This window comes from Rutidosis leptorrhynchoides, chromosome 11, assembly GCF_046630445.1.
Source record: "Rutidosis leptorrhynchoides isolate AG116_Rl617_1_P2 chromosome 11, CSIRO_AGI_Rlap_v1, whole genome shotgun sequence".
NCBI lineage: Eukaryota > Viridiplantae > Streptophyta > Magnoliopsida > Asterales > Asteraceae > Rutidosis > Rutidosis leptorrhynchoides.
Genome location: NC_092343.1, coordinates 107,835,534 through 107,842,565, shown reverse-complemented (window position 1 = coordinate 107,842,565; position 7,032 = coordinate 107,835,534). Strand labels below are relative to the sequence as shown.

The 7,032-nt window shown below is 31.4% G+C and overlaps 1 non-coding gene across 1 annotated transcript; it reads left to right on the top strand.

The window, feature by feature from the left end:
- Positions 1–2,399: 2,399 nt before the first annotated feature.
- On the top strand, positions 2,400–2,506 carry LOC139879297 (small nucleolar RNA R71). Its single transcript, XR_011770145.1, has one exon. It is a non-coding gene; the product is annotated as a small nucleolar RNA R71 (small nucleolar RNA).
- Positions 2,507–7,032: the final 4,526 nt, after the last annotated feature.

The following is a 7,032-nucleotide window of genomic DNA, read 5'->3' as shown; positions in this document are numbered from 1 at the left end:
AGTAACTATTTCCGGCTAATCTTTCCAACATTTGATCAATGAAAGGTAAGGGAAAGTGATCTTTTCTGGTGGCGTCATTTAATTTTCTATAATCAATACATACACGCCATCCTGTTATAGTCCTAGTAGGAATAAGCTCATTTTTCTCATTTGTAATGACAGTCATGCCACCCTTCTTAGGCATGCATTGAACTGGGCTTACCCATGGACTATCAGAAATTGGATATATTAAATATGCATCTAGTAGTTTAATAATTTCTTTCTTAACAACATCTTGCATATTCGGATTTAGTCTTCGTTGGCGTTGCACATACGTTTTATGACCTTCTTCCATAAGGATTTTATGTGTGCAATACGAAGGACTTATTCCTTTAATATCATGAATCTTCCATGCAATGGCTGGTTTATGAGCTTTCAACACAGAAATGAGTTGTGATTTCTCATTTTCAGTAAGAGAAGACGATATTATTACAGGTAATTCAGATTCACCATGTAAATAAGCGTATTCCAAATGTTTCGGTGGTTCTTCTATCGATGATTTATATCGATATCTGTCTTCTTCTTTTAGCATTTGAATTTCTGCTGTTGTTGGTTCATATCCATTAGCTATAAGTGTAGCTAACATTTCAGCTTCATCAATTTGTTCAGTTCCTTCTCCTAAAGAACATTCTCCTGTTCCTTGTAATTCTGGAAATTCTTCTAATAATTCTGCATGTGCATCTATAGTTTGAATATAATAACATGTATCATCTGCAGATTGTGGTTGTTGCATTGCTCTATCAACTGAAAAGGTAACACTCTCGTCCTCTATACTTAGGTTCAATTTCTTACCGAACACGTCTATCATTGCTTTAGCCGTGTTTAAGAATGGTCTTCCTAATATGAGAGGAACTTGAGAATCTTCTTCCATGTCCAGAACAACAAAATCTACTGGAAATACTAAAGTACCAACTTTAACTAGCATGTTCTCCATTATCCCTCTAGGATATTTTATTGATCGATCGGCTAGTTGTATGCTTATTCTTGTTGGTTTCATTTCTCCAAGGTCTAGTTTAGCGTATAGTGAATACGACATTAAATTTATACTAGCACCTAAGTCTGCCAATTCTTCTATTGAACTAAAACTACCCAGAAAACATGGAATTGTGAAACTTCCTGGATCAGATAGTTTTTCTGGTATCTTATTCAACAGCACTGCTAAACAATTAGCATTCATAGTAACAGCCGAGAGTTCTTCCATTTTCTTTCTATTTGAGATTAGATCTTTCAAGAATTTAGCATATCTAGGCATTCCTGAAATCACATCAATCAAAGGAAGATTTATATTTATCTGTTTAAACATATCCAAGAATTTGGATTGCTCGGCTTCAAGTTTCTCTTTTTTCATTTTACTCGGGTAAGAAAGTGGTGGTTGGTATGGTTTAACATAAGGTTTAGCCTTAATTGTGTTATCTTCATTAACCTTTTCAACTACCGGTTCTGTTTCCTTATCTTGTTCAGGTTGTGGTTCTTGTGGAGTAGGAATAGCTTCATCAGAAGTTACAGGTATTTCAGGTGGTTTAAGTGTTGTACCACTTATTGTGGTAATAGCTTTAGCTGTTTCATTTCGGGGGTTAGCATTTGTATCACTAGGTCGACTTCCCGGTTTTCTTTCACCTATTAACCTTGCTAGGTTACTTACTTCTTGTTCCAAGTTTTGAATAGAAGCTTGTTGATTTCTAAATGCTTGAGCATTTTGTTCATTTGTTTGTTTCTGAGATGTGAAAAACTGCGTTTGAGTTTCAACTAGCTTCGTCATCATATCTTCTAAATTTGGCTTTTTATCATCAGTTTGTTGTGGTGGTTTGTTTTGAAAATTAGGTCTTTGCTGATTGTAAGTATTGTTGGATACTTGTTGATTGCTAGGACCTTGTTGGTTGTTGTATGGAATATTTCGGTTATAATTCTGGTTTTGATTGTAAATAGGTCTTGGCGGTTGATAATTATTCTGATAATTATTTCCAGGCCTTTGGTTTATGTATGAAATATTCTCTCTTTGTTCCATTGTTAATTCAATACTGAGACAATCTTTTGTCAAATGTGGTCCTCCACACTGCTCACAACTAATTCGTATTGAGTGTATATCTTTAGTCATCTTTTCCATTCGTCTCTCGACAGCATCTATCTTTGCGGAAATGGAATCTAAGTCATGGCTAGAATTGGCTCTAGCTGCTCTAGATGATCTAACGATATCTTTTTCTTGGTGCCACTCATGTGAGTGGGAAGCAGTGTTATCAATAATTTTATAAGCATCAGTTTCGGTTTTCTTCATAATGGAACCACCAGCTGCTATATCGATGTCTTTCCTTGTAGTGATGTCGCATCCTTGGTAGAATATTTGTACTATTTGACAGGTATCTAAACCATGTTGTGGACATCCTTTTAATAACTTTCCAAATCTTGTCCACGCCTCATATAGAGTTTCATTTGGCTTCTGTGTGAACGTAACAATTTCTCCTTGAAGTCTTACGGCTTTAGATGCAGGAAAGAATTGTTTAAGAAATTTTTCAACTAAAACGTCCCATGTATCAATCGCCCCTTCAGGTAACGATTCTAACCAATCTTTGGCTTCTCTTTTTAAAGTCCAGGGAAATAACATGAGATATATCTGTTCATTCTCAACTTCTCTTATTTTAAATAGAGTGCAGATCCTATTAAAGGTACGAAGATGTTCATTTGGATCTTCCTTCGGGGCACCACTAAATTGGCATTGATTAGTCACCATGTGTAGAATTTGTCCTTTGATTTCATAATCTGGCGCATTAATGTCAGGATGAGTAATTGCGTGACCTTGGCCAGTGCGTTTAGCTCTCATTCGGTCTTCCATACTTAAAGGTTCCAGATTCTCCATAATTGAATTTGTTGAATCGGAATCACTAGAGGATTCTGATTTAATGGTTCGTTCCTCAACAATCTCTGTTTGAATGATTGGTGGTTCCGGAGGAAAGTTTAGTGGTTCAGGATCTATGAATCGTCCCTAAATATTCTCCGGATTCTCAATTGTGAGGTCGGGTTCAAAAAATGGATTATCGGAAATTTGAACTGGAGTACTTGGTCGACTGGATGATGATTCTAAACAAAAATCAACGGCGGTAATATTAGCTAGATGTCTTGATCTAGTTACAGGTGGTGAACGCACAAAAGGTGGTGAACGTCTTGCTCGGTGCATTCACTGAATATCCTATTAGTTTTTAAAAGGAAAGAAAAATTATATAAGTTATCCAATTAATAGACTTTTCTGATTTTGCCCACGTTTCGAATAGCCAAAAGATGCAGCAGAGGGGCAGGATTCGTTTCGTCTCAATATAATTGAGGACTGTTTGGCTCCAATAACCCGGTCCACGTACAAATCCAACTATTACTACGAACCAGAAAATTTTGATGTCTATCAATTTAACCACTTAAAATAAATTTTCGTAATTTTAAGAAATTTAGATAAGAAGTAGAATAAAAATCTATGTCCTAAAACTAGAATAGCGAGAAATAAGAAAGAAAAAGAGTGTGTCGGAAAAGGTCGAAAAATAAAAATAAGAAAGAAAAAGAGTAACTTATAGAACTTAAAAACACTCGACTAACCCAACCTTATTACTATCACTAACTTAAAATTATAATCGCAAATTGAGATTACTAATTTGAATGATAATTGATACATAGGTAAAAGGCGTCTAAAAATATTAAAGCTTACAAGTAAAACTATATCCCAAATGGAAATAACTTAAAAAGGTACTAAAACTTAAAAAGGCGTCGCAAAATTCTAAAGCACCTAAATCTTAGTCTAAAGAAAAAGCACTTAAGGAATTTTACGGCAAAGTCTAAAAATCTAGAAGTAAAAAATAACTATGGCAAAAACTATATCTTAAAACTAAATACGAGCGAAAAATACAAATATTACGCTAAAATAATTAAAAAGGGACAAAATATAAAAATATACAAAAAGTTGTAAAAAGTACAATATTTATAAAAATATTATTTATTTTATTAAACTATTAATTTTATATTTTAATTAAACTAATTTAACTAAAATACAATTTAATTTAAAAACTTAAAACTAATTATAATAATAAATAAGTAATTAGGGTTAATAATAATAAATAAATAATAATTACCCCGTATTTAATGCTGATTAGGGTTTCTGTCATGTGTGTCAGGGAGGCTCCGCGAGTTGCGGTATTCGAAGCTGCAAACTCCGCGAGTCGCGGGGTTCCAAAATTTAACTCAGGTACAGGATTTAATTCGACGTTTTTTTTTATGTTTTAATACAAACAAAATATTTAAATAAAACTTATATTTTTATAAAATAAAAATAAAGAAACTTTACAAAACTTAAATATTTAACAAAATCTTAAAAATATTTATATTTTTGTTTTTCTTTTTATGTTTTCGAATATTTAAAACGTATTTTTACAAAAGCGTATAAAAGTAAACTAAAAAAAATAATTTTTTTTTTTAAATTTAGCGTTACGCTTCCGGCTTTTAAGCTAGATTATCCCCGGCAGCGGCGCCAAAAATAACTTGATGTTATGCGAGGTGTATATAAAATAGCTTTATATTTTACAAGGAAATACTATTAAATACGATACAATTTTACACAAGATATTTATTTATTTATAGAATGGATATACTTAAACCTTGCTACAACACTTATAGGCAGTGTACCTAATCGTACAGTAGTGTATTTTTTAGTAAGTCCGGTTCGTTCCACAGGGAAAATCTTTAAACAAAGCTTAACGCTATATTAGTTTAATTTTATAAAAATATAAATATATATATAAGTAATATTATTATTATAAAGGGGGGTTTTTACCGTTTAATGACCGGTTTGTCGATTTTAAAACTTTAGTCGCAGTTAAAACAAAATGTAAAATATTAAATAAATAAAAGACTTAATTTAAAGCATAAAGTAATTAACGATAATGAAATTGCGAATAATAAAAGTGCGATAAAATAAACTTGCGATAATTAAAAAGTACGATAATTAAAAGTGCAATTAAATACAATAACAATAAAAATGCGATAATTAGAAGTGCAATTAAATATAAAATAAAGGAAATTAAATATGAAATAAAATAATTATGCTTATTTAAACTTCCGTTATCATGATGTTTGACGTGTTGATTTTAGTTTATGCCCATGGGTTAATTGTCCTTTGTCCTGGATTATTTAATATGTCCGTCTGGTTTTTGTCCATAACAGTCCATGAGTCATAAATATAAAGTGCGAGTGTCCTCGTCAAATTATCCTTATACTCGAAGTTAAATATTCCAACTAATTAGGGACTTAAACTGTAACAAGATTTTAATACTTTGTTTAATAATTACACCAGGATGTCGACTGAGTGTAACCCAAGGTTTTAATATTTTGTTATCAATTATACCAAGTGTCCTTGTACATAATTTCACCCCTGTTTTAATTATTCTAGTGGCTATTAATTCATTCCTGTGTCCAGTTAAATGAACAATTATTCGTACATATAAATACCCCGCCCATCGTGTCCGATCGAGTGTATATGGTAATTTATGGGTACGTCCAATTATAAATCTTTATATTAACATTAACAAACTATCATTTAGTTAAACAAATATAAAGCCCATTAATAGCCCATAGTCTAATTTCCACAAGTGTCGTTCTTTTGTCCAAACCCCAATTATGGTACAAAGCCCAATTACCCAATTTTAGTAATTAGCCCAACATCATGATTACTTCGGATTAAATAAGCATAATAATAACTTAGCTACGAGACATTAAATTAAAAAGGTTGAACATAACTTACAATGATTAAAAATAGCGTAGTGTTACACAGACAGAATTTCAACTTACACCCTTACAATATTTGCTAACATACCTTTATTATTAGAATTATAATTAAAATTAAAATTAAAATATATATATATATATATATATATATATATATATATATATATATATATATATATATATATATATATATATATATATATATATATATATATATATATATATATATATATATATATTATGTATATAGTATATATTGAGAGAGAGATTGAATTATATTGATATTTTTGCGATCAAACTGCGTTTGCTTTTATAGGCGGTTTCAGAATTTGGGGCTCCGCGACTCGCGGCAATTTTTGCCTTCAAACTCCGCGAGTCGCGGAGTTTGATTTTCCAGCTCACCAACTTTGGAGTCTTTCTTTGCCGACGAATTTTTAATATATTATAATATTTAAATAATTATAAGAATTATTTAAATATTATATTATATTTATGTGCATAGTTGACTCGTAATTTTTAGTCAGTTGCGTCGAGCGTTGAGAGTTGACTCTGGTCCCGGTTCCGGATTTTCGAACGTCCTTGCGTACAATTTAATATCTTGTACTTTGCGTTTTGAATCTTGTACTCTTGTAATTTCGAGACGTTTCTTATCAATAATTGGAACCTCTTTGATTGTATTTTGTACTTTTGAGCTTTTTGGTCGTTTGCGTCTTCAATTCGTCGAATCTGTCTTTTGTCTTCACCTTTTATTATTTAAACGAATATCACTTGTAAATAGAACAATTGCAACTAAAAGCTTGTCTTTCTTGAGGAATAATGCTATGAAATATATGTTCGTTTTTAGCATTATCATTAAACTCAAAGTGGAAGTATGTTTTCTAAAATGGTCATCTAGACGTCGTTCTTTTGACTGAAATGACTACCTTTACAAAAATGACTTGTAACTTATTTTTCCGACTATAAACCTATACTTTTTATGTTTAGATTCATAAAATAGAGTTCAATATGAAACCATATCAATTTGATTCACTCAAAACGGATTTAAAATGAAGAAGTTATGGTAAAACAAGTTTGGATAATTTTTCTCATTTTAGCTACGTGAAAATTGGTAACAAATCTATTCCAACCATAACTTAATCAACTTGTATTGTATACTATGTAATCTTGAGATACCATAGACACGTATACAATGTTTCGACCTATCATGTCGACACATCTATATATATTTCGGAACAACCA